Genomic DNA, 26,290 nt, shown 5'->3' with positions numbered 1-26,290 from the left:
CGCCAGCCCTGGAATCAGGAAGACTCATCATCTTCCCGAGTTCCTGATGAGCTAGCAAGTCACTTCACCCTGTTTACCTCAGTTTCCTCATTTGCCAAATGAGCCAGAGAAGGAACCACTCCAGTATCTTTGCCAAGAAAACCCCAAATGGGGTCACGGAGAGTCAGAGGTGACTGAAATGACTGAACAACCACCAAAAAAATGAGGATGATAAAAGCACACGCGACACACAGTTGTTGTGAGGGTTAGATGAGTCGATACGGAAAGCGTTTTGCAAACCTTAAAGAGCTAAATAAAGGCTACTATCATTAGTCACTTGACAGTGTTGACCTCTCTGCTCCATTTGGCGGTGCTGACCACCCTGTCCTCCTGGCTACTCTCTCCTCTCTGGATCGCTACAGCACTTTGCTTCCTGCTTCTCCTCAAACTTTTCTGACCGGTGCTTTTCAGTGGCCCTTGTGGGCTCAGCCTCTGTATGTGGGAATTGTGGGAACCGAGTGAACTGCACTGACTCTCTCTTGTAACTTGATCCTGAATCTAGCTTTCTATTCTATTTCTATTCGGTCATGGGTCTAGTCCCATTTCTGTCTTGTGAGAAAATGCTTTTCAGTTATGGGAATTGTAAAAAAAAAAAAACCAAACTAACCCCTTTTTTGCGTTGTTTGAACCCTCCCCTATGTGGCCGGGAAGCTGGACCGCCTTTACCTGCTGCTGGTTCAGTTGTTTCAGTCACGCCCCATTCTCCGTGACCCCATTTGGGGTTTTCTTGGCAGAGACACTGGAGTGGTTTGCCGTTTCCTTCTCCAGCTCATTTTACAGATGAAGAAACTGAGGCAACCAGGGTTTTAGAGACTCTTATCTAAGAAGGACCTAGGTCATGCTGACCAGAAAGCCGGTCAGATGCAAAGGCTGAAGCAAGGAGTTTTCTCATGATTATACATCTCAAGTGGCCCATATGTCTTATATGAAAATTGGTCCCATACTGGTCAATCAGTTACTGTTCTCATGTTCTTTTGATTGAATACAAACACTTGCGGGGGAGTGGGGCACCACTTTTTCTGATTTTAGAGAATTGTGCCTGTTTACTCTCCCCCTCCCAATCCTTGAAACTCACTCATCCTCCTCCCAACCTGGAAATCTTTCTTCCAATTAGAAATCAGACCACCTAATTTTGTATCCTATTAATTGTTTTCTTTTAATTAATTGGCCTTACTTGATTAATTACTTTATTTTATTTTTTTGGAAGGGGAAGGCAGAGCAGTTGGGGTTAAGTGACTTGCCCAAGGTCACACAGCTAGTAAGTATCACGTGTCTGAGGCCTGGTTTGAACTCAGGTCCTCCTGACTCCAGGGCCGGTGCTCTACTCACTGCACCACCTAGCTGCCCCGATTAATTATTTTTAACACACAAAAATCTGTCTCACTCTGTATTCAGGGTCTTTAAACTGACTGGAGAGGCCACTGACCCATTTATTATTCCTGTTTTGCTAATAAATTGTATAGCTCGGATTGCGTTTCCTCAGTTATTATTAATTATCCACCACATATATTGAGTTCCCTTACTTTGAACATGCCTCAAAGCCCTTGGACCTTGGACCCACTTCTCTTTTTTTTTCTCTTTACTCTTTCACTTGGTGACCTAATTAGCTCTCATGGGTTGAATTATCATCTCTACGCTGATGATTCACAGATATATATAGAAATGTATATAATTATAAAGATATATATATATATATACACACACAGAAAGAGACCTATCTATAAGTATCTCTACATATAGATGTCTTCTTTCTACTTATACTTTAGTTTAGTCCAGGTCCTTATCCATAGATATCTACATCTATACATCGATTAGCTGGCCCCATTCTCTCTCCTGAGCATTAGTCTTGTATCAACAACTACCAACTATGCATGTCAAACTGGACGTCCTAGAGACACTTCAAACTCAACATGTCCAAAATGAAACTCATCATTTTTCTGCCCCAAACCCAACCCCCTACCAGACTTCCCCATTTCCTCTGAAGACACCACCTCCTTCCAGTCTCCCAGGTTTGTAGCTTCAAATTTAACCCTTGACTCCTCACTTTCCCTCATCCTACACACCCCTTCAGTTGCCAAATCTTGTTGTTTCTGCCTCCACATCTCTCGAATCCAGCCCTTTCTTTCTACTCATATCTTAGTTCAGGCCCACATCATCTCTTGCCTAGACTACTACTACATCCCCCTAATTGGTCTCTTTCTCTTGAGTCTCTTCCTCGCTGGGATCTATCCTCCACACAGCCTCCAAAGTGATCTTCTTTAAGGGCAGATCTGACTGTGTCGCTCCTCTATTTAAATAAACTCCAAGAATTCTCTATTGCCTAGAGGACCTGGGTTCAGATCCCACCTCCAGGGCTTACTTTGTGTGTGCCCTTGGGCCAATCCCTTAACCTTGCTGGGCCTCATCTATAAAATGAGGAAATTTGCCTCGTCTCTTCAGTCCCTTCCAGCTTCAGAGCTATGATCTTGTTATCCCAGTTCCTTCTAGTATAAAGTGTGTGGGTAGGAGGGAGTTGGCCTAGACAATTGCTCCACTTACAGTAAGTGGTAAGATGTGATGCCCTGTTAACTTAATCAATTGAGAACATCTATCCGTCAATCACACACTTTAGAAAGGGTGGGAAAAGTCCTTGATCAGCCGAAGGGATTTTGTTGAGATTGACCGGAAGTAATAGCTCCAGTGTATGTTACGCTAGAATAAAATATAAATAAAAATAATAATAATAAATTAAAAAATAAAATATAAACTGTTCTCTTTGGCTTTTAATACCATTTTCAAAACCTGGCCCAAGCCTGTTTTCCCAGACTTATGCATCACTCTCCTTCTCATACATCCCAGCCCAACCAAACTGGTCTTCTCTTTCTCCCTCACTTCTCTCCATCTCCTTCCTCTGTGCCTTTACTTCTCTATACTTGTGATGCACCCCCCCTCCCCTCTGCCACATCCTAAAAGACACACCTCAAGTATCACCTTCTTCAAGATCCCTCGGCTGCTGGTGCCCTCCTTCCCAGATTGTTCTCTATTGACGGCTTGGTTTTTATTCTGCGTATACTTAGGCATGGTTATGTTGGCTCCTCAAGAGAATGTAAGCATCTTGAGAGCAGAGACTATTTCATTTTTTGTCTCTGCATCCCCAGTGCCCAGCAAAGTGCCCAGCACACAGTAAGTACTTCTTAAATGCTCGTTTATTGAAGCAAAATACTTGCTGATTTGAATTGAAATTGAATTGAATTCACTAATAATGAGGAGAATGCAAATCAAAACAGCCCTAAGGTTTCATCTCACATCCTGAAAATTGGCAAAGATGACAAAATATGGACATAGTTGATGCTGTAGGGATTGTGGGAAGAAAGGCGCACCAATGTGCATACACACACACATACACACACGCCACACACAATGATGTGAATCCATATAACCATTTTGAAAAGCAATTTCAAACTGCAAATAAGGTGATTCAAATGGGGCAGAGCCAAGATGGTAGAGTAAAGGCAGGGATTCTCCTGAGCTCTCCCCCAAACTCCTCCAGATACCTTCAAATAAAGACTCTAAACAATTTCTAGAGCAGCAGAACCCCCAAAAGGCAGAGTGAAAGAATTTTCCAGCCCAACAATTTGGAAGGTTGACAGGAAAGGTCTGTTGTACCAGGCTTAGAGAGGAACACAGCCCAACACAGGCTGTATGAGGTCAGACTGGGCCCCAGGAAATCAGGAGCAGGCCTCAGGGTGACTGAATCAGCCGTAGCAGGGGCAGTTTCCAGACCTTTCAGCCCACAGATGGTAAGGGAATCAGACAACAGGTTAGAAGGAGATTTACAGGGATCCCTTTGCTGGCACAAGGGGCAGGACTCTGTTGCATTGTCTATACTTGGATCTGGGTCACAGTCCTGGGTCTTAGTCCCAGGATGAGGAGTAGCACTAGCACAGCAGAGCTTGTGACCACCAGGGATGGGGGACCCTCCTTAAAGTGCCAGAGTGGAAAAAAGTGCTTGTGGTCACTCACAGAACAGAGCATAGCACAGGAGAGTAGTAAACACGCTCTTCCCTAGATCATACCACCTTGGAAGAGCCAAAAGCTTACAGGTTTCCAGAATTATCTCTGAAAACAGCTGCACAAAAAAACCTGAAGCTTGGGACAGTGCCCCCTCCACTTGGGAAGCAGAGCCCCACTTTAACATAAAGTTAAAAGTCAAGAAATAGTCTGGAAAATGAGCAAGCAGCAGAAAAAGGCTCCTGACTATAGAAAGTCATTATAGTGACAGGGAGGCTCAAAATACAAACTCAGAAGAAGACAACAAAAAATAAAAACTCCTACATCCAAAGCCTCAAAGAAAAATGTGAATTGGTCCCAGGCCGTGGAAGAGCTCAAAAAGGATTTTTAAAAATCAAGTAAGAGAGGTAGAGGAAAAACTGGGAAGAGAAATGAGAGTGATACATGAAAATCATGAAAAGGGGGTGGGGCCAAGATGGCCACTGGAAAGCAGGGACTTGCTTAAGCTCTCCCCCAGATCCCTCCAAACACCTGTAAAAATGGCTCTCAACAAATTCTAGAGTTGCGGAACCCACAAAATAGAAGAGGGAAGCAGGTCTCCAGCACTGGACAGCCTGGATGGTCACTGGGAAGGGTCTATTGCACGGTCCTGGGAGCAGAGTGCAGCGTGGGCCGTGCCAGGACCAACCAGACCAGGAGTCACGCAGAGCAGGCCTGAGGGCCATGAATCATTGAGCTGTGGCAGTTACCAGACTTCTCAACCCACAAATGCCAAAGACCACAGAGCAGGTGAGTGGGAAAACTGCTGGATTGGAATGAGAGCTGTCCAGCCCCAGTCCTGAGGGTGGTGGAGGTGGTGCAACATGATGGCAGCAGCAGCAGGAAGCTCCTGCGGCTGCTTCCAGAGCTCCAGCCAGCTGCTTCCTGAGTCCCTGGCTCACAACATGGGAGGAATCAAGCCGCGGATCAGAGCAGGAGTGCAAGGAGCACTTTGCTTGCTCAGAGGCAGGTTCTCTTGCTTTGCCCTGCTTGGATCTGGATAGCAGTCCCGGTTGGCAGTTCTTGGGGGAGGAGGAGTGCTGGTGTGGCAGAGCTTGTGGTGATGATGGAGTAGAAGTAGCTCTGAAAAGAGCAGTGCTTGGACCCTAAAGCTTGGGACAAAGTACTCTCTACTCTACGAGCAGTCATACCCTGACAAAAAGCTCAAGGGTCAAGTAGTTGGCTGGGAACATGGCCAGGCAGTGAAAACAGACTCAGACTATAGAATCTTTTTTTTGGTGACAAAGAAGATCAAAACACACAGCCAGAAGAAGTCAACAAAGTCAAAGAGCCTACATCAAAAGCCTCCAAAAAAAATCAATTGTTCTCAGGCCATGGAAGAGCTCAAAAAGGATTTGGAAAAGCAAGGAAGAGAAGTAGAGGAAAAATTGGGAAGAGAAATGAGAGTGATGCAAGAAAATCATGAAAAACAAGTCAACAGCTTGCTAAAGGAGACCCCCAAAAATACGGAAGAAAATAACACCTTAAAAAATAGACTAACCCAAATGTCAAAAGAGCTCCAAAAAGCCAATGAGGAGAAGAATGCCTTGAAAGGCAGAATTAGCCAAATGGAAAAGGAGGTCCAAAAGACCACTGAAGAAAATACTACCTTCAAAATTAGATTGGAGCAAGTGGAAGCCAGTGACTTTATGAGAAATCAAGATATTATAAAACAGAACCAAAGGAATGAAAAAATGGAAGACCATGTGCAATATCTCGTTGGAAAAACCACTGACCTGGAAAATAGATCCAGGAGAGAGAATTTAAAAATTATTCGACTACCTGAAAGCCATGATCAAAAAAAGAGCCTAGACATCATCTTTCAAGAAATTATCAAGGAAAGCTGCCCTGATATTCTAGAGCCAGAGGGTAAAATAGAAATTGAAAGAATCCACCCATCAGCTCTTGAAAAAGATCCCAAAAAGAAAACTCCTAGGAATATTGTCACCAAATTCCAGAGTTCCCAGGTCAAGGAGAAAATACTGCAAGCAGCCAGAAAGAAACAATTTGAGTATTATGGAAACACAATCAGGATAACACAAGATCTAGCACCTTCTATATTAAGGGATTGAAGGGCTTGGAATATGATATTCTGGAGGTCAAAGGAGCTAAGATTAAAACCAGCAAAACTGAGTATAATGCTCCAAGGCAAAATATGGATTTTCAATAAAATAGAGGAATTTCAAGCTTTCTCAATGAAAAGGCCAGAGCTGAACAGAAAACTTGACTTTCAAACACAAGAATCAAGAGAAGCATGAGAAGGTAAACAAGAAAGAGAAATCATAAGGGACTTATTAAAGTTGAACTGTTTTGTTTACATTCCTACATGGAAAGATGATGATAATTCATGAGACCTTTCTCAGTATTAGGGTAGTTGAAGGGAATATACATATATATAGACAGAGGACACAGGGTGAGTTGAATATGAAGGAAAGATATCCAAAAAAAATAAAATTAAGGGGTGAAAGAGGAATATATTGAGAGAGGGAGAAAGGGAGAGATAGAATGGGGTAAATTGTCTCACATAAAAGTGGCAAGAAAAAGCAGTTCTGTTGGAAGGGAAGAGGAGGCAGGTGAGGGGGAATGAGTGAATCTTGCTCTAATCAGATTTGACCTGAGGAGGGAATAACATACACACTCAATTGGGTATCTTACCCCACAGGAAAGTAGCGGAAAGGGGATAAAAAGGGGGGATGATAGAAGGGAAGGCAGATGGGGGAGGAGGTAATCAAAAGCAAACACTTTTGAAAAAGGACAGGGTGAAGGGAGAAAATTGAATAAAGGGGGGACAGGATAAGATGGAGGGAAATATAGTTAGTCTTTCACAACATGATTATTGTGGAAGCGTTTTGCATAATAATACACATGTGGCCTATGTTGAATTGCTTGCCTTTTTAGGGAGGGTGGGTGGGAAGGGAAGAGAGGAGAGAATTTGGAACTCAAAGTATTAAAAGCAGATACTCAAAAAAAGGTTGGTTTTGCATGCAACTGGGAAATAAGATATATCGGTAATGGGGCATAGAAATCTATCCTGCCCTACAAGAAAGTAAGAGGAAAGGGGATGGGGGAGGGGAGTGGGGTGATAGAAGGGAGGGCTGACTGGTCAAGGGGTGTGTGTGCAACTTGGAGTGTGGGGAGGGTAGGAATAGGGAAAAATTTTTAACTCAAAATCTCGTGGAAACCAATGTTGAAAACTAAAATCATAATAAAACATGAAGATTGAAAAAATAGAAAATCATGAAAAAAGAGTCAACAGCTTGGTAAAGGAGGCATTAAAAAATACTGAAGAAAATAACACCTTAAAAAAACAGAATAAACCAAATGGTAAAGTAGGCACAAAAAATCCAATGAAGAGAAGAATGCCTTGAAAAAGCGAAATTGGGCAAATGGAAAAAGATATACAAAGATTCACTGAAGAGAAGAACTCCTTAAAAAGTAGAATCCTCCAAGTTGAAAAGGTAGCAGAAAAGTTCACTGAAGGAAATAATTCCTTAAAAATGAGAATTGGGCAAATAGATGACTTTATGAAACATCAAGAAATAATCAAACAAAATCAAAAGAATGAAAAAAATAGAAGAAAATGTGAAATATCTCATTGGAAAAACAACTCACCTAGAAAATAGATCCAGGAGAGATGATTTAAGAATTATTAGACTACCTGAAAGCCACGATAAAAAAAAAGAGCCTAGACATCATCTTTTAAGAAATTATCAAGGAAAACTGCCCTGATATTCTAGAACCAGAGGTTAAAATAGAAATTGAAAGAACCCACCAATCACCTCCTGAAAGAGATCTCAAAATGAAAACTCCCAGGAATATCATAGCCAAATTCCAGAGCTCCCAAGCCAAGGAGAAAACCCTGCAAATAACTGAAAAGCAACAATTCAAATATCATGGAGCCGTAGTCAGGAAAATGCAAGATTTAACAATTTCTACATTAAAGAACTAGAGGGCTTGGAATATGATATTCTGGAGGGCAAAAGAGCTAGGATTACAACCAAGAAACACCTACGCAGCAAAACTGAGTATAATCCTTCAGGGAAAAAAATAGACATTCAGTGAAATAGAGGACTTTCAAACATTCTTGATGAAAAGAGCAGAGCTGAACAGAAGATTTGACTTTCAAATGCAAGACCCAAGAGAAGCATAAAAAGGTAAACAAGAAAGTGAAATCATGAGGGATTCAGTGAGGCTAAACTGTTTACATTCCTACATGGGAAAACAATACTTGTAACTCCTAAAAACTTTCTTATTATTAGGGCAGTTAGAAGAAGTATACATAGATAGAAGGCACAGGTGTGAATTGAATGGGACAGTATGATTATCTAAAAAAATAAAGGATGAGAAAGAAGAAGGCACTGGGATATGAGTAGAGGGAAAGGTAGAATGGGGTAAATTATCTGACATAAAAGAGGCCCAAAAGAGATTTTAAGTGAAGGGGGAAATGAGGGAAGAGGGGAGGGGAGCGTATGAACCTTACTCTGATGGGAATTGGCTCAAAGAGGCAATAACACACACACTCAGTTGTGTGTAGAAATCTCTCTTACCCTACAGGAAAGAAAGAGAGGAAAGGGATAAGAAAAGGGGGTGAGGCTGATAGAAGGGAGGGCAGTTTGGGGGAGGTAAAAGTCAGAAGCAAAACTCTTTGGAGAATGGACAGGGTAAAAGGAAAGAAAGAGTAGGATAAAGAGGGCAAAAATAGGATGGATGGAAACACACAGTTGGTAATCATTACTCTGAAAAAATTTTTTACAGTGAGTTTCTTAGAAAAAGACCTCACTTCTCAAACATAGAGAAAACTGGGTCAAATCTATAGAAATAAGAGCCATCCCACAATTGATAAATGGTCAAAGGATATAAACAGGCAATTTTCAGACAAAGTAATCAAAACTATCTGTAGCCATAGGAAAAAAAATTCTCTAAATCACTATTGATTAGATAAATGCAAATTAAAACAACTCTGAGCTACCACCACACACCTACAGGATAGGCTAATAATACAAAGAAGGAAAATGACAAATATTAGAGGGGATATGTGAAAAATTAAAACAGTGATTCACTGTTGGTGAAGTTGTATGCTGATTCAACCATTCTGGAGAGCAATTTGGACAAGCAAAATCACTACTACTAGGTCTGTATCCCAAAGAGGTAAAAAACAAAAGGAAAAGGACCCACATGTACAAAAATATTTATAGCAGTTCTTTTAGTGGTGGCAAAGAATTGGAATTGAAGGGACGTCCATCAGTTGGAGAATGGCTGAACAAGTTGTTCTATATGACTTTGTACTGTGCTTTAAGACCCAACAAGCAGAATGCTCTCAGAATAACCTGGAAAGGCTTACATGAACTGATGCTGAGTGAAGTGAGCAGAACCAGGAGAACATTGTGTAATGATCAACTATGATAGACTTAGCTCTTCTCAGTAACACAATAATCCAAGACAATTCCAGAAGACTCATGATAGAAAATGCTGTCTTCTCCAGAGAAAGAAATTGATGGAATGTGAATGCAGAGCAAAGCATATTATTTTCATTTTTTTTTTTTGCTTTTCTTTCTCCTTTCTCTTTTTGTTCTGTTTCTTCTTTCACAACATGACTAATGTGGAAATATGCTTAACATGATTGTACATGTATAACCTATATCAGATTGCCTGTTGTCTTGGGGAAGGGGGGAGGGAAGGGAAGGAGGGAGAAAAAATTGCAACTCAAAATCTTGCAAAAATGAATGCTGAAAACTATCTTTACATGTAAGCGGAAAAAATTAAATTCTATTAAGAGAAAAAAAAAGAAATAAGCAGCAAGCTCTCAGAAAAATGTGGAAAGACTTAACATGAATTGATGCCAAGTCAAATGGGCAGAACCAGAAGAACATTGTACGCGGTAACAGCAATTTTGTAATGGTGATCAACTGTGAATAACTTAGCTATTCTCAGCAATACAATGAACAAAGACAATTCTGAAGGACTTATGATGACAGGCACTGTCCATCTCCAGAGAAAGAACAGGTAGAACCTGAATGCAGGTCGAAGACAGTTTTTCTTTACTTGCTTTATTTTTCTTTTCTGTGTTTTTTTTCACAGCATGAGTTACGTGGAAATGTGTTTTACATGATTATGCATGCATGGCCTATATAAAATTGCCTTCTCTATGGGGGGAGGGGAGGGAGAGAATTTGGAACTCAAAATCTGAAAAAAGAATGTTAAAATTGTTTTTATAGTAATTGGGAAAAAATAAACTAGAAAAAAAGACTCAAATATGAATGAAGTGACCAAAGTTTCCTTATACTTGGCTCCAAAGTTCCCATTACTAAGCTTATACTTCCAAGGACGCCATTGATAAGAAGTCCACACGTATATCAAAATATTTTCAGCATCACTTTTAGTGATAGTAAAGAGAAGATATAGGAGGGACGTTGAAGCTATCCCTCCAAATCCTTGAACGTCTGTCCTGAAGGAGAGGACGAAGCTTGTTCTCCTTGCCCTGTCCAAAGGATTCTTACTCAGGTGTGGGTGGTGTTATGTGGCCTCTAAGATGAATGCTCAGAAGGTTCTGAGCAGGAGCGAAAAATTAATAGCTTTCTAGGACAAAGTCCCAGTTGTTTTGCCTGTCATTTAAGGCCTTGTTGTAGCCTGTCCCCAGCCTATTGTCCCTCCACCACTGCCTGCTCTGATACTCTGCCACTCCGGCCAAATTGGTCCTTTCTGGTCACCTTCCCCCTTTTCAGCCGATTCTTTCCTTTCTGCTTATAAGTCATTCCACAAGGACCAGCTGCAGTCCAGGAAATCTCCTCCAGGAAGCCAGGGAAATCACCTTCCTCAGAGTCCCCAGAAAGCAGCCCAGATTTGGCGACAGAAGATTTAGGTTCAAATTCTGGCTGTGACACAGTGACACTAAGCCCATATCACACACACATACACATACACGCACACACACACATATACGTATATATTATGTGTATATATGTATGTATATGTATGTGTGTTTGTATGTATATGCAAGCCCCCTCCCCTCCTCAAGCATTGGTTTCCTCATTTGTAAAAATACCTCAGTAACAGATAAACCTCATCAGAAAAACATTTTAGCAATGGAAAAGTGCTACAGAGAAGGGAGCAGCCAGTATCATTTTGTCATTTCTTGTCTGTTCTTTTATTTTCCATGTAGCACGTGTAGCCTTGTATTTTTTTTTTTTTTGCTTTTCGTGTGTTTTATCTCCTATCCCCAAGTACACCGGAAGTCCTGTGAGGGCATATATATGTCTCTAGATCCCTGTCAGCGTAGTCTAGCGTGGGGCCCTGTACTCTACAGGTGCTGGTAGATATTTGTGGATTGATTGATGGGAACAGAAAGGATGAAAAGAAACTGATACGGGGCCCTGGGAGGTTGGTCGGGAGCAGACTGGGTCATGAAGGCTATTGCTGTGGTTGTCTAGGCACCCAAACAGGGGCACAGGGCCAGACCCTGCCCCTCAGCCACCATTGGCCGGAGGACCTGAGTAACGGGAGAACCATAACATTGCAGCTGCTTATGTTTTGACATGTCAGAGCTGGGCAGTCCTCCCTTTGCCCCTTCTCCCAAAAACCTGAACTCTGTTCTGGAAGACAAACAGGGGTCACCTCCCCTCCCTGCCCTCTTAAAAAAAATCCACTCAGAATGCCAAGCCCCTTTAAGAATAGCTAGGCGCTAAGCAGCTGCCTTCCTGCCAACTGCTTGCCAGAGACTGACAGCTCTCTCCTGTCCTGATCTGAGGCTGGGGTTGGGGCAGGGTCTGTTGGCAGAAGGAGGGTACCCTGTCCCCCGCTTTGTCCCTGGGCTGGAGGGAGGGAACAGAGGGGCTGAGAAGTCCAGGCCTAGGAACCCGGAGGTCTCCTGACTCCTCATCCAGAAGTACTTCTACCAAACCATAGAAAAGGTGTTTGAAGGCAGTGCCCTTGAGGATGCCCCTTGGATGCCAACTTCAGGTTGGCACCACGGTGAGCTGAGTAAGATGTGCTCTATTTCCCCAGAGACCTAGAAAAGCTGGGTTATTCTTATCATCGTTTGCTTACATTTCTATCGCATTGTGCGGATCCAAAGTACTCTCCCCGAGTTATCTTATCCAACCCTCCCAACAATCCAGTGAAGTGAACTTGTTGCTGTTCAGTTGTGTCTGAGTCTTTATGACCCCTTTGGGGTTTTCCTGGCAGGGATATTGGAGTGGTTTTCCATTTCCTTCTCCAGCTCATTTTACAGATGAGGAAACTGAGGCAAACAGGGTGAAGTGACTTGACCGAGGTCACACAGCTAGCAAGTGTCTCAGGCTGGATTTGAACTTGGGAAGATGCGTCTTCCTGACTCTGTGCCCAGCACTCTGCACACTATGACACCGCCTAGTTGTCCTTCCCAACAACCTGTTGAGGTAGGTGGTGCAAATAGTGCTCTCATTCAAGAGAGGGAAGGTGGGAGAGAGGGAAGGGGAGGAGAGAAGGGGAGACATGAGAGGAGGGCAAGGGAGAGGAGAACACAGGATAGAACTGTAGAGAAAAGGAGAGGAGACGGGCTCACTCTTAGCTCTCAAGCATCGTGTATGAACCAGAAAAGGGGTTAAATTGTCAAATGATTTGCTCAAGATAAACTGGCTGGTCCGTTACAGAGCTGACCCCGTTCTCTGCCTCTGAGGGCCGTCGGTATTAAAGTCGCCAGGTCATGTGCCCCTGCAATCTAGCTGGAGAAGCATAAGCGTAAGAAGGCAATGAACTCATCTGTGATTGCTGCCACGGCATCCCCAGCTAGACTGTAAAACCCTCGAGGACAGGCCGGCCTCTCACACATCTGCGTATGCCCCCATAGGGCTGGGCGCCTATCTTCAGTCTCCCTGACACCTGCAAGGGGGCCTTGTGCACAGCAGGCACTTAACTCTTTGCTGAATTCAGTTTAGTGCAAGTTAATTGACCGCTAGCCATTTGACCCTTCTGAAAATGTTTTCCTTTTCTCTGAGCCTCAGTTTTCTCATCTGTGAAACAGGCACAGTAATACTTGTACCAACTATTCCACCGGACATTGTGAAGATAAAAGGAAATGAGGACTCTAAAGCAACTTGTCAACTGTTAAGCTATGGGCTAGTATAAGGCATGAGATGAAGACAGAATGACACAGTGAAAAGAGAACTAGACTTGGACTCAGGAAAGGCTTCAGGGGCTCTGACACTCTGCCTTTCTCTCTCGGTGCTTCAGGTTCTTCATCTGTCAAACCGGGACGATAAAAAATATATTGTAATATAAATAACAATATAATGTATGAATATAAATAATATATAAAATGATATAATATATAAAACAATATAAACATATAAATAACATAAAATAATGTTTCATTATATGTAACTATGTAAAATATAATATAAAATGAAATCTAAATAAATAAACAATCGGGGCCGACCTCTCTGGCCTTTTGTGAGGAAAGTGCTTTGTTTTTGTTAAAGGGTCATCAAAGGGTGAGCAGTTTGTTTTTCTACAGTTTCCCAAAGTGGATTGTGAGCTCCCTCTGGACAGGAGTCTTATCTGATTTTTCTTTCAATCCTGCACAACCCCTAACACAATGCCCTGTACACAGCAGACTCCAGTAAAGGTTAGGAAACAACCGTTTTGTGGAAAGAGCCCCAGAATGAGGACAGGAGAGGCCTGGGCTTACGGTTGTAAGCTGGGGACTTGGCGAGACTCTTCCCCAAGCTCCTTATCTGAGCTCCTTTTCCATTTCTAAAATGGTGGCTTTTGAGGTCCCTTCCAAGGGCTGTAATTCTCAGAATCATCTTGTCATGCCTGGCCCCAGACTTGTAGGCGAAAATCGGAGCAATGGGCAGAAGTTACAAGGTGGCAGATGGAGGCTCGAGAGAAGGAAAAGCATCAAAGCAGAGTCGTCCAAAAGTGAGACTGGACTGCACGGGCTTGGGGTGAAAGTCTTTAAAAAGCCCAAGGACACTAGTGACAACAGGGAACTATTTATTGAAGAAGGGAGTGCTAAGATCAGAGCTGTGTTTAAATAATACTGTTTGGCTGTTGCACGGAGGATGGGATTGGAGGAAGGGGAAACTGGATCCAATGAGACCAGATAACTGAGCCTAGGACAGAGCTACAACCAACCACACATGGAAGGGCAGGGCACGGATAAAGATTCAACACCCTTATCAAGGATCAGTCAGAGAGGCAAAGAACCAAGGCCTCAGAGCAGTGGCCTGAAAACCTAGGAAGGAAAGAGAATCTAGAAGGAGAGAGAAAGTCAGTTATGAAATAGTACAACAGAGAGGTCAAGAGGGATGTGGACTAAGAAAAGGCGACTGGATTTAGTAATGAAGAGCTAATTGGTGACCTTGGAGACAGCAGTTGCCATTGGGTGGTAGAGATAAAAACCAGATTCAAAGGGAGATGGAAAAAACTTCTTTTCTAGAATTTGGCTGAGAAAGGGAGGACCCCTTCCCAGTGTCCCTATTTCTCGTGAAGGCACAATTTCTTTTAGTCACTCTGGGTTGAAACCTAGGGGTTCATCCTCGCCTCTTCACTCTCACTGGGTGCCCATTCCCAATCTGATGTTAAATCTTTGTTGAATTGACCTCCTTGATATCTCTACCTTCTCTCTGTTTATTATAGCACAACTTCAGGGAAGTTTTTTTTTTTTAAGGACAAGGTAGCTCAAGGCATATTTTAGGCAGCTGAGAAGGAACCAAAGGATAAGGAGAGGTTGAAAAATGGGCCTAGAAGGGGGCACAATCTAAATAAGCAAGCTCCTGGAAGTGGCAGGGGTTGGGATCGAGTGTACAAGGACAAGGGCCACCTCATGTCTTAAGCCGGATCATAGGAAAGAAGGGGGTGGATAATAATGAAGTCATCTGAAGGGCGGAAATGGGGAGGAGATGGAGACTGGTGGGTTTTTTTCCCATGAACTATGGGGTCCTCTGCTGAGAGGGAAGGGGAGAGATCTTGGGTAATGTAAGTAAATGGCTTTAGAAGGGAACAGAAATTTGAGAACAGCCACTATGAGGAGCAGGATATAGAATCACCTGGGGGTAAAAGAGTGGGAGGAAAGGATTGCCACATAAGACGATCTCCCCCTCCCTTCAATAGAATGCAATCTCTTTTGAGGACAGGACAGCATTATTTTTTAAATTCGTATAGTTCCAGTGCCTAATAATAGCAGGAACTTAATAAATATTTGTTGATTTGAATTCCATGACTTAAAAATCCCTTCTGACTCTGATGACCTGAGGTCATGACTGATTTATGATTTTTAAAAAATGTTTATTTTCAGTTCCACATTCTCTCCCTCCCTCCAGGCCCTTTGAGAAGGCAAGTAACATGATACCCATTATACATGTGAAGTCATGCAAAACCTATTTCCATATTAGCAATGTTCCCCCCCAATAGAAAAATATAAAAAGTGAAAAATGTAATGCTTCAATCTGCATTCAAGCATTTGTCAGTTCTCCCCAGAGACGTGGATAGCATTTTTCATCATGGGTCCTTTGGAACTGCCATGGATCATTGTCTTGATCATAGCAGCTAAGTCTTTTGCAGTTGGTTATCCTTACAATGTTGCTGTTACTGTGTACGAAGCTCTCCTGGTTCTGCTCATCTCACTTTGTATCAGTTCATTTAAGTCTTCCCAGATTTCTCGGAGACCATCCCCTTCATCGTGATTTATGATTTCAGTGGAGACCCCTATGGTTCTAACTTGATGATGGGAAGTTCCTTTTGTCACTCGGGCCTGCATAGAACCTGCTGAAAACTGCTGGTCTCTAAATCCATTTCAAATGCAGCCTCTTTCAGGAAGCCTTCCTAGACCCCTCCCTCAGTCCCCAAGTTCTGAGGTCTCCCAAGTCTCTCTAAGGCTGTGCATTTTCCTCCAGGACACTTAATAAGTAGTTTGCTAACTGCCTGAAAAGAGCTCCTTTGAGAGGGCGCTGAAGGAGGCGCGCCTGGGTTCCCCGTCCTGCCCAACACGGGTGGAGGCAGCCAAAGAAAGTCAGACGTGAAGAAAGCGTTGCGCAGCCTTCGAGGCAGCAGAAGCCAACAGGCTCCGCCCACCCTACTCATCAACCGGCCGGCAGGAGCCGCTAGAGAGCTCGTGACGTCACCCGAGCTGGAGGCGGGAGGGGGCGGGGCCCGCCTTGTCCCCTTGCCCCTTCAGCCTCGCTGTGTTTTTCTCGCAGTCAGAGGCTGGGATTGGCTGATTGCAGAGGCCCCGCCCCCGCCCTCGGGCCCCTGCCGCGGGCTCTGGGGCTGGAGCGCGGGGCGGGGAGAGCTGCCCTATGGGCGGTGGAGCGGGAGCTCAGCGCGGGCCTCCGCCTCCTCCCCCGAGGGGTGACGCAACCTCGTTTCCGTAGCAACCACTCCCCGCCCCCTCGGCGAATTGTACCCAGGAAAAAAACACTGCCCTGCTGCCTTCTAGGAAGAGAGGTGGGGACGCCCCCAACCCTACCTCCTCCTCATCCTCATCCCCTCACCCCCAGCCTCGGGGTCTGCGGTGTGCCTGGCATAAGTACATTACTTAGGGTGGTATATCCGGACGTCCACCTTCAGAGAGACTGAGGCTGAGCCTAGGGACTTCTTCTACCCATTTTACAGAAGGAGAAACTGAGCCGAGCCATCGGTGGACTTGCCACTGACCGCCGCTTAGGGAGTGAATGGGTGCAGGGTTTGGAGTGAGGGCACACCTTTAACTAGGAATTCTGGCATCCGGGGCAAATGCGGTTGGGTGGGGCAGGGTGCCGTAGCTTTGACCCACTCCTTTTCCTGGAGTGGAGAAACTGGTTTGGTTGAGAAGCTGGTAGACGTGCAGAGGAGGTGAGAATTGGCGTGGACAATGAGTCCCGAGTGGCCCGGGGCTGAGCTGATGGGGGAGGAGCCGCGGCCAGGTCGGAGTGGACGTAGAAGGAGCGGAGGAAGGCTCGGGAAAGTGCAGGGAGGATCCCAGCCCGTCCTCGTCCCCAGCCTCTGTGTCCGGGAGCGTGAGAGGAGGGGCCCCCGGCCCTGTGGGAGGTGGCCAGGTGAGCTGGGACTCAGCCCCAGAGGATGGAAGGACTGTGACGGGAAGGGAGAAGTTAGCCATGGACCAGGGATCCAAAGGGCAGCGAGGAAAGGGGGTGGGGCGGGGAGGAGGAGGAGGATCAGAGGTTTGTTTATTACGGTGAGTGCAGGCGGTGGCCAGTTACAGCTGCTTGCATCAGTGAGGCCTCCCGTGTTAATTCCATGCCAGGCCAGAAAACTGTGGGACGGTCGTTCCCGAAGCTCACCTGCAAGAGAGGCCTTGGAGAATGACGGGCAGCCCGCAAAGAAGCAGCTGGTTGCAGGGAAGAAGGGATGCCCCTTCATGCGCACCACGGTGGCGCTTCGCAAGCCCCCAGCCAAGCTGGGTCAGTTCTGACTGTCTGCCAGTCTTCTGCTATTCAGCATTTAGAGCTGTGCCCAGGGCCCATGCTCATAATAAGCCATCCGACAAGTGATCATTCTGCCAGGCCTTGAAGACCTCCAGTCCGGGGAAGCCCACCGTCTCCCAAGGCAGAACTGATAGGACACTAATTCCCTGTGTAAATGGGGGTCCCAGCTTCCTCATTTGTAAAATGAGGGGATCGAACTTGCCCCCCAAAACAGGCACACAAGCACACAAGCCAAAAGATTTCACTTCTTTAAAACAAAGGGAGACAGTGGGCAATTGCCCAACCCTACCTGGCACAGCTTCCTGTTCTTACAAAGGGGGAAGGGATTGTTTATATGTTTCTGTTCTCCAACTATGAGAGTTATGTTTGACATTCGAAAACACTTCGCCTCATGCACATCCTTGTGATTTCATAAAAATGTTCATGTCATATCAGTTCTAAGGACCAAGATTGCTGCAAGATGAAGTCAGTCTTACGCTTCCTCCTCAGACTAGATAATTTCCAAGGCCCCCTTCCTGTTGTGACAGTCTAGAGATCAGGGATGGGGAACTTGGGGCCCTCTGGGTCCTCAAGTACAGCAATACTCTTAAGAGGATTTCTTCTGTGAAGTTTGGATTCAGTCAAAGGGCCCAGTTTGAGGACCTAGAGGGCCACATGTGGCCTCCAGGCCCCAGGTTCCCCACCCCGATCTAGATTCTGTGAAGTTATTCACCAACAGGTGGGACCCTGAGCTGGCCTCCCTTTCGTAAGACTGTCATTCCCAGAGAAGATGCTGATGTGCGTTGGGAGGGGGAGTCGCCCCAAAATGTTGGGCGTCGTAGGGGATAGAGAATAATAACCCCTGTAATAACTCACATTTATAGAGCTGGTCAGATTACAGTCATTTTATACGTACCGCATTTGTTCCTCATGAGACTAACACTGGCAGGGCAGATGTTACCATTCTGTAGGCGATAAGCATTTTAGACACCCCTCATTTATAAGGCTCTGAGCAGAAACAAATGACTTGAAGCCACACAGTAAGTGCCAGAGCCAGGCTCTGAACTCGGGTCTTCTGACTTCCTAACCCCCCCCCCATTTCCTCTCCTCTGCAGCAAGCGGAATCCCCATCTTTTGGTGACTTACTATTGAGGCAGAAAGATGTGGATACAGAAAGCTACGATCAGCAGACAGTCTACAATCTCAGGCCCAAAAGCGATAGTACCACAAGGATCCAGAGGAGGGAGAGACTGTGGGCCAAGGTCACGGAATCATTGGATTTAGAGATCATCTCATACCACCCTTCATTTAAAAGAAAGGGAAACTGATACCAGGATTGGTTCTATGTCTCAGTCAATGTCTAGCTCAGGATTTTCCCCTCATTCCTCCTCTGTCCCTTAGCAGCTGCCCAAGACAGGAGGGGCATCCTGAACTCCTGGCACTGGGCAAGGAATGAGGAGGCGGAACAGGGAGTCCAAGATCTATCTTAATGGTACCTTGAAAAACAACAAGGGGTGGGGGGGTTGGTTTCCCCAGCATCCCCTTTGACATCACAGTCCCATGCCTAGTGGTCCCTGAAAGATCTCTAAACACACTTAATGATCTGAGCTGATACATCAGGGCATCCACTTTAATCTACATCATCCAATGGTTAGCGTAGCAGTCCTAAAGTCAGAACAGCCCAGCCTTCCTCTCCAACATTATTTACCCCTGCCCGCTCCTGCACCCTTTGCTCTGGTTGACCTGCTCTCTTCCCCCAGCCCAAACTGTCCTGGGGCCTATTCTGTCCTTTGCTCATTCTCCTCATTATGAGGATGGCCTCCGAGGAGACAGATGCAGGAGAGGTTGTGGTGTTATAAATGGCAATTAGAAATATCGAGTTGGGGGAGATTTATTACTTCACATTATTACTTCTGTGTCTTCAGTATGGGTGGGTACCTTCATTGAAGCACATCTCACCCCCTCCCAACTTAGAAGCCAGGTCTTCTTCAGTCACTGTAGTCCAAAATAATTCAGCACCCTGAGGCCACCCTCCTGGGCAAGAGTCTTTCTTCCCCATTGGCCAAATCGGTTCCAGATGACAAAGACAGTGCCCATCGATCGCTCACTGGGCTGGTACTCGAACCCTCGCCAGCTTAATGGGGCTGGCTAGAACTTGTGGTTTACTTTTGGAGCCTAGGGTTTATCTCTCCAGCATGAGGAAGTACAGGAGGAAGGCTCCCATGCGGGGAGGGGAGTGAGAGAGGAGCTTGGGTAAAGAGTTTGTACTGGTTTCTCCTTGGGGGTGGCCTGTTTATTTGTCTTTGTCTTCCCTGGGGGGTGGATCACAGTGATAGGGTGTTAAGGGTTCTGTCTACTCGATTCCTGTCTGTCTTCTTCCCATCAGCATCTGCCATGTTTATTAATGATCTCTGCTGTAATCAGGGCTGTGCTAGTGAAAATCAATCAGAGCCCCAGCCCCTGTCCTGAAGGAGCTCACAATCCTTGTGAGGAATAGATTCACACCCGGAACACTCCTGTCTGTGAAAAAGTATCACAGAAAGCTCCACAGAAAAATGTAGAGAGTTAAAAGATAAGGAGGCAGGATATTGGGGCGTGAGGCTGACGTGAGCGAAGGCAAGGGGGCCGGAGATGACTAGGGTGACAGGACAGGGAGGCTCCAGGAAGAAGGCAGTGAGGCTCAGGGGTCAGCTTTGCAAGATTGGAGAATTAGAACTCAAAGGCCTGTAGTGACTTTCTGATCCAGCTTCCTCACTGTACAGCTGAAGAAATGGAAGCCCCCAAATGGAGTGACTTGACCACGGCTCCCTAGATAAGATGCACCTTGAGGGGGAAGAGGGGACTCCAGATTGATTGGCCCCATCATGGTGCTTGGGGGAGATAATGCCCTCTCTCCTTGGCTGAGCTGTTTTAGCTTCCAGCTCAAGGGTTCATTTTTTTAAATCGCTTGACCAAATTTCAGTTTTTAAACATTTTAATTTCAAGTGTATTTTCCGAATCATATACAGGGATTTCATCATTTTATTGCCGCGCATTTCTTCTTCATAGCTTCAGAAGCTGATGAGCCATTACAGACCATGATCTCAGAAACCAGATTTCATCGCCTGTGACACAGCTTCTGAAACCTAAATTTTAAATAGTGACCCTCTTCCAGATGCACAGTTGTAGACAGACAGTGTGCTCTTATGGAGAGGTTCTCTCCAAAAATAACAGCAAATCTGAACATGACTGACTTACGATTAGCAGGGAAGGAAGAGGCGATGATTAAGTGCCTAGAAAATGAACATTTACATTAAAAAAGAAATAATAAAACAGAGCCACTGTTATTTTCTCTCCCAAGAAAGGAAGAAACAAACCAAAAAAAAACAAAACACAAAAAACAAAACCCTAAGCCCAATCCTTGTGTAGATTTTGGAAACATTTAATTTCCTACAGAGGCCTCAATCCTTTTTTTTTTTAAAATCTAATTAAAAATTCCAATCAATGCCATATAAAAATTCTATGTATAATCCCATTCACGGGAACTGAAATCTGCAGCTTTGAGGAGGAATGTTTTTGGAGATGTAGGATAGATTTTGGGAGGGGGGTAAACAGCCACCTTTCTTAGCTTCCCTCACTGCTTGCTGTTTGGAAACCTTTTTGTATTCTCAACATTGAATGAGGCTTAAAAACAGACTGCCCACCGAACAAAAGGATTTCAGAGCTTCCTTTTCTGGTCTCAGGGACTAAATTATCCCTATGTTTCTCAGACTATGCCTGGACAACCACTGTCTTTCTTTTTAACACTGTAGGAATTTTTCCATTTTTCATTTCCAAAGAAGGCAAACATTTTTAGGCCCTTGACCTTTACAGCCCATGACCATGAACAATTCTAGCAGGTCAGCGCCTCCAAGGTGGCCCCGTTGGTTCATGATGCAGTAAGGGACAGGGCTGGGTTGACATTTGACACAGGTAGAATTCTCTCATTTCTCTGAAGGTGAGTGAGCCTTTAACGTGGGAGCAGTACACCATACTGTTATTGCTGGAGAATTCTCCAACTTAGAGTGCTTCTCCTTAACAGAGAGAGAGCGCTTTTATTCTGGTGTATTCCAATCTGTATAATGTCTCTGGTTTCTATTTGCTGCTTTCTTTGAAAAAGAGGCTTGTGAGTCTTTTGTGTAACCAGAGGTGGAGGAGAAGAGATTAGGCTGGTGACTATAGAAGGTGAGGGCTAGCAAGGAAGCAGCTTTTCATTCTGACCCCAGACTCTTACCCCCAGCCTGGAGATATTTGAGGGCTGGTGGACAGATTTGAGGGAGAGAGGTCACTGGGACTAGGCCCTCCCCCAGGTAGGCCACTGGAGGGGCTCTCCTCCCAGCCACCCTCTAAAACTATCTCTGGATTTAGACAGCCCCTTGCCCATATCTGTCTCAGATGTAGAGACTGAGAGGCCACCGAAGGTTTTCAAACAAAGGAATGAGAGGGTAAATGTGATCTCCTAAGCAGCCTAACCCTGGGACCTCTCCTTACCCAAGGCAGTCTCCCCACATTCTCCCCCCATTGCCCTTTCTTTCACCGATCTCTGTCTCTAGTACTTAGGAGCAGTGCCACATGACCTTGTTCCCCAGGGGCCCAAGACTGAAAGCTGGAAGGTAGCCTGAGGATCATGTGGTCCAGCCCCCGCATCCAAGATGGCGAGCTTTCCACTGAGACAGGATAAGTGACTTGACCAAAGTCACACTACCAGTAAGCAGGCAGAGCCATTTTCAGGCTGATTGCCGTTTAACTCATCTCCCCTGCTGGGGCTGTGAGCTCCTTCAGTTCAGTGACTAGGTTTTCTATTTTCTTTTGACTGAGGCAGTTTGGGCCAGGACTTGTCACTATGTCACTGTCCCTTCTTCATCTCTGGGCCCTCACTTTCTTATTAAAATGAGGGAGTCAGATTAGCTGATCTCTAAGGTCTCCCTCTAGCCCTGCAATTGTCTGGTTCTCTCTGACTTTCCAGAGATTGCCTCCAAGGTGTCTGTCTGTTTGGTGCTAACTCTTAAGCAAAGTGGGGATTCCGGGAGGGGAGATCTCCATCATTACCTGCAGGGATACCTAGAGAAGGCCTGCCTCTGACACATCCCGGCTGTGGGAACATGTCCACGTTCCCCTCAGTGCCCCCAGACAACTCGCTAAGACTATTAATGATCAAAGCATTTACAATCTGCCTCGGTGAAAGGGACTTCTACACCAGAAATTCTCCACACTGATGACGTCACAGATCTGTGCCATGCCTCTCTCTCTCAAAAAAAAAAAGATTCATAAAGTGTTTCTGCAAAGCAACCTTATCATGTAATTATGCAAATACTTCTATGCCCATATTACAGACGAGAAGACTGAGACTCACGGAGGTAAAAGGACATCACACAGCTAGTCGTTAGAAATGGGTTTCGACTCTAAGTCCAGTACTCCTCCCACTATATCCCACTGAGAAATAAGATGGGCCGGCTTAGGGTCACCCAGATGACGGAGGCCTTGAAAGCCTCGAGAGGAGAGTGGACGGAGGTCCAGTGGAGCGTTGGCCATTCCTCCTCTTCTGTTTGCCCTTCTCTGTCTGTGCCTCTTCCTGGCCTGCCAGCCACCACCAGGCCTGCCCTCCAGGGTAAGAGGAATAGAAAGCGTTCTTCAGATTATATGACTTCAGATAACATGTTATTCTGAGCTGCAGAGGGATCAGTGCCTGAGCCAGGGAAGGGAGGGAGGGAGGGAAGGAGGAAGGAAGGAAGGAAGTCTCCATGTTCCATCCAGCCCAAGTGTGACCCTTTGAAGCCAGGTGGGAGGCAAACAGGCTAGTTGCCAACCAGTTACAAAAAGCACCTGAACTGCTTATGCTTTAAAAAGTCTGATCCCAGTAAACAACATCCCTCCCCCTACACACACTCACCCCATACAGCAACCTTGCAAGATAAGCAAAGCAAGACTTTTTTTTTTAATCTCTCTCTCACATATGATGAAGCTGAGGCCCACGAAAGGGGAGTCACTTGCCCAATGTCACATAGCAAGTTAGTGTCAGAGCAAAGCCTAGGCTCAATGTAGGATAACGAGGATTTATTTTATTTTTAATTTATGGAATAAAACAAGCATTTCCACAACCTGGTACAATAAAAAAGGTGGCTGTGCCTGAAACTGTAGATCTACTCTATGGAATTTGCTATTTCAAATACACAACAAAATTATCATGTAAATTTCTTTTTTTTCTTCCTCCCCCCTACCCCTGCCCTAGAGATGGCTACCATCAGACACAAGTAGGTGTATGTATATGTAAAGCTATTCTGTATTTACTTCTAGTTATCAATTCTTTCTCTGGATGCAGACAGTATCTTTCTTTGTACGTCCTTTATAGTTAATTTGGGTATTCATAATACTCAAAATAACTTATTTGCTCAAAGTTATTCTTAAAACGAAATTGCTGTTATCGTATACGGTAGTTCTAGGATCATGAGACTTTGAATGAATGAGTGAAAACACATTTATTGAGGACTTAATTTTTATTAAGGACTCACTGTGCTAAGTGCCAGCGCTACATGTGGAAAAGTGAGACAGTCTGCTTTCTAGGAGTTCACTCTCATAGGAGAGCTCAGTTTCAGGACCCAGAGAAAGGCCCCCCCTGGTCTTTAGGGTTCAGAGGATAGTGGATGGCAGTGCCGGAGGGCTGGGGTCTAGAGGTGGTGGAGGCTGGTGGGCTTGATGGTGGAGAGGCAGAGTGAGACCTTCCTCCCTCTTGCCAGAAGGATTCTAATTGGGTGAACAGTCTTTACAACTCCTGGCTAGGAGGGTTCAGGACTAGAGGGGTCCAACCATTGCAAAATGGGGAGTAGGCTCAAGGGTTAGACGTGAGGATTGGGGGTAGGTTTCCTAGATAAGGTAGAATTAATAGGAAAGTCTGTGGTGGGGAGTTGCCTTGTAACACCTCTTCAGGCTGAGGCAGAGGGGAAAAAAAGGGAAAAGATCTGGGAAAAAATCTTAAAGGACAAAGTCCACTTGCTAGTATTTTAAAGCTGAGGAAAGTGAGACACAGAGAAGAGATATTGCTTGCCCGTGGTCTTACAGGACTGGATGAAAATCCTAGAACCTGGTTCTCTTTCCTGGCGGCCCAGGGCTGCCTCCTCTCTGCAGAAATCCCCCTGTATCCCTGCTATCTCTGCCCAAGGGACACCATCTAGGAAATAGGGCCCGGCTCCTCCCTAGACTGGGAAGTGGAGGAGGGAAGGAGCAGCTGTTGGAGGGAAGGAAACCACCTCCCAACTCTGGGAAGAAAGGAAACGGAGACAGAGCAGCCGCACAGCCTTTCTGGGCCCCTTGCCCAAGCTGCTGGGGTCACCACAGGGCCAGGCCTTCTCAATTACCCATGGTCGGACACTGCCAAAAGCCTGCCTGCCACCCCCACCCCCACCCCTGGTACTCTCACAGACTACGCTCTCCCCCCACCCCACTTCCAGCCCCACCCTAGGAAACAGCGTTGGCTGTCCTTGGTGATCAGGGAAGGGCCACAAAGCCAGAGTGGGGGCCGTGGGCTTTGTGCCCAATGGTAGCAGGGGACGGGAACGGCCAAGAAAGGAAACTTACAGCCAGGTTGCATCAGATCACTTCTCCCTCCCTCCCTCCCGTGACCCCAGCCATCCGCCTGTGCGCCCACCAAAGAGTGAGTGTGAGGCAGTGGGTTGTGGAAAAGGTCTGGGGAGCCTGGGCTGCTCATCACAGGGTGAGTCACCTCACCTCGGGCGGTGTTGACTTATTTTGTTTGACAGCATCATATAAACCCTTAGGGAGCTCCCAGATGAAGCCCTTTCCCTGCCCCCCCCCCCCCCCAGTGCACAACCCCTCCCCTACAAACATCCCATAGTCCTTTTCTACTTGTGAAAAGGAAGGACAGTTAGATGGCCGGCCTGTGTTTTTAAAAGATCTAAGTTTGGTTGCTTCATTCACACATTGGGAGGGATTGTATACATTGTTTTGATTCCGCTCCGTTCACTCTGTATCACTTCACACCCATTCACATAACTTCTCTAGGCCTCAGTTTCTCCAACTATAAAGTGGGGAGGGAAGGGGGTTAGACCAGAGAATCTCCAAAAATTTCCATACCTAAATCCAGCGAGTCTCCAGCCAAAGCTGGACGGAGACTGGCCAAACCACAGACAAATGGTGCCAGGCAGGTTCCTGTGACAGAGTCTATCACCTTTTAGGGCAGCTGGCTGGTGTAGTAGATAGATGGCCTGGCCTGGAATCAGGAAGACCTGAATTCAAATCTTGCCTCGGACACTTACTAGCTATGAGACCCTGGGTAAGTCACTTAATCCTGTTCACCTCAGTTTCCTTAACTGTAAAATGAACTGGAGAAGGAAATGGCAAACCACTTCACAGTGTCTTTGGCAAGAAAACCCAAAATGGGTCATGGAGAGTTGGACATGACTGAACAACAACACCTTTAAGAAAGCTCAGGGTGCCATCTGTGTAGTGATGCTCTTGGATGCGTGCAAGGCAGTAAGGACCTATGACTTCACTGATCCAGAGAACTCCTTATTTATACCAGTGCCGACTGGTGCCTTTTTTGCAATTTCCAGCCTCAGTTTCCTGAAGTATAGAGCGGTGACTTGTCCAGGGTCACACAGTCAGTATGGGTCGGAGGTGGGAAAAGGGCCCAGGTCTTCATGGCTCCACATGTAGCCTTCTCTCCACTACACGGATCTGCCTCTCATGATAGTGAAGAAAAAAAAGAAGGAGGAGGAGGAGAAGCTTTAACAACACTATTACTGCCGACCGCTCACAGATCTCCTCCTCCGAGGCCTCACTATGGCCCTGGACTCTCGGTAGCCCAA

This window comes from Trichosurus vulpecula, chromosome 1 (assembly GCF_011100635.1).
Source record: "Trichosurus vulpecula isolate mTriVul1 chromosome 1, mTriVul1.pri, whole genome shotgun sequence".
Taxonomy (NCBI): domain Eukaryota; kingdom Metazoa; phylum Chordata; class Mammalia; order Diprotodontia; family Phalangeridae; genus Trichosurus; species Trichosurus vulpecula.
Note: the sequence above shows the minus strand (reverse complement) of the source record.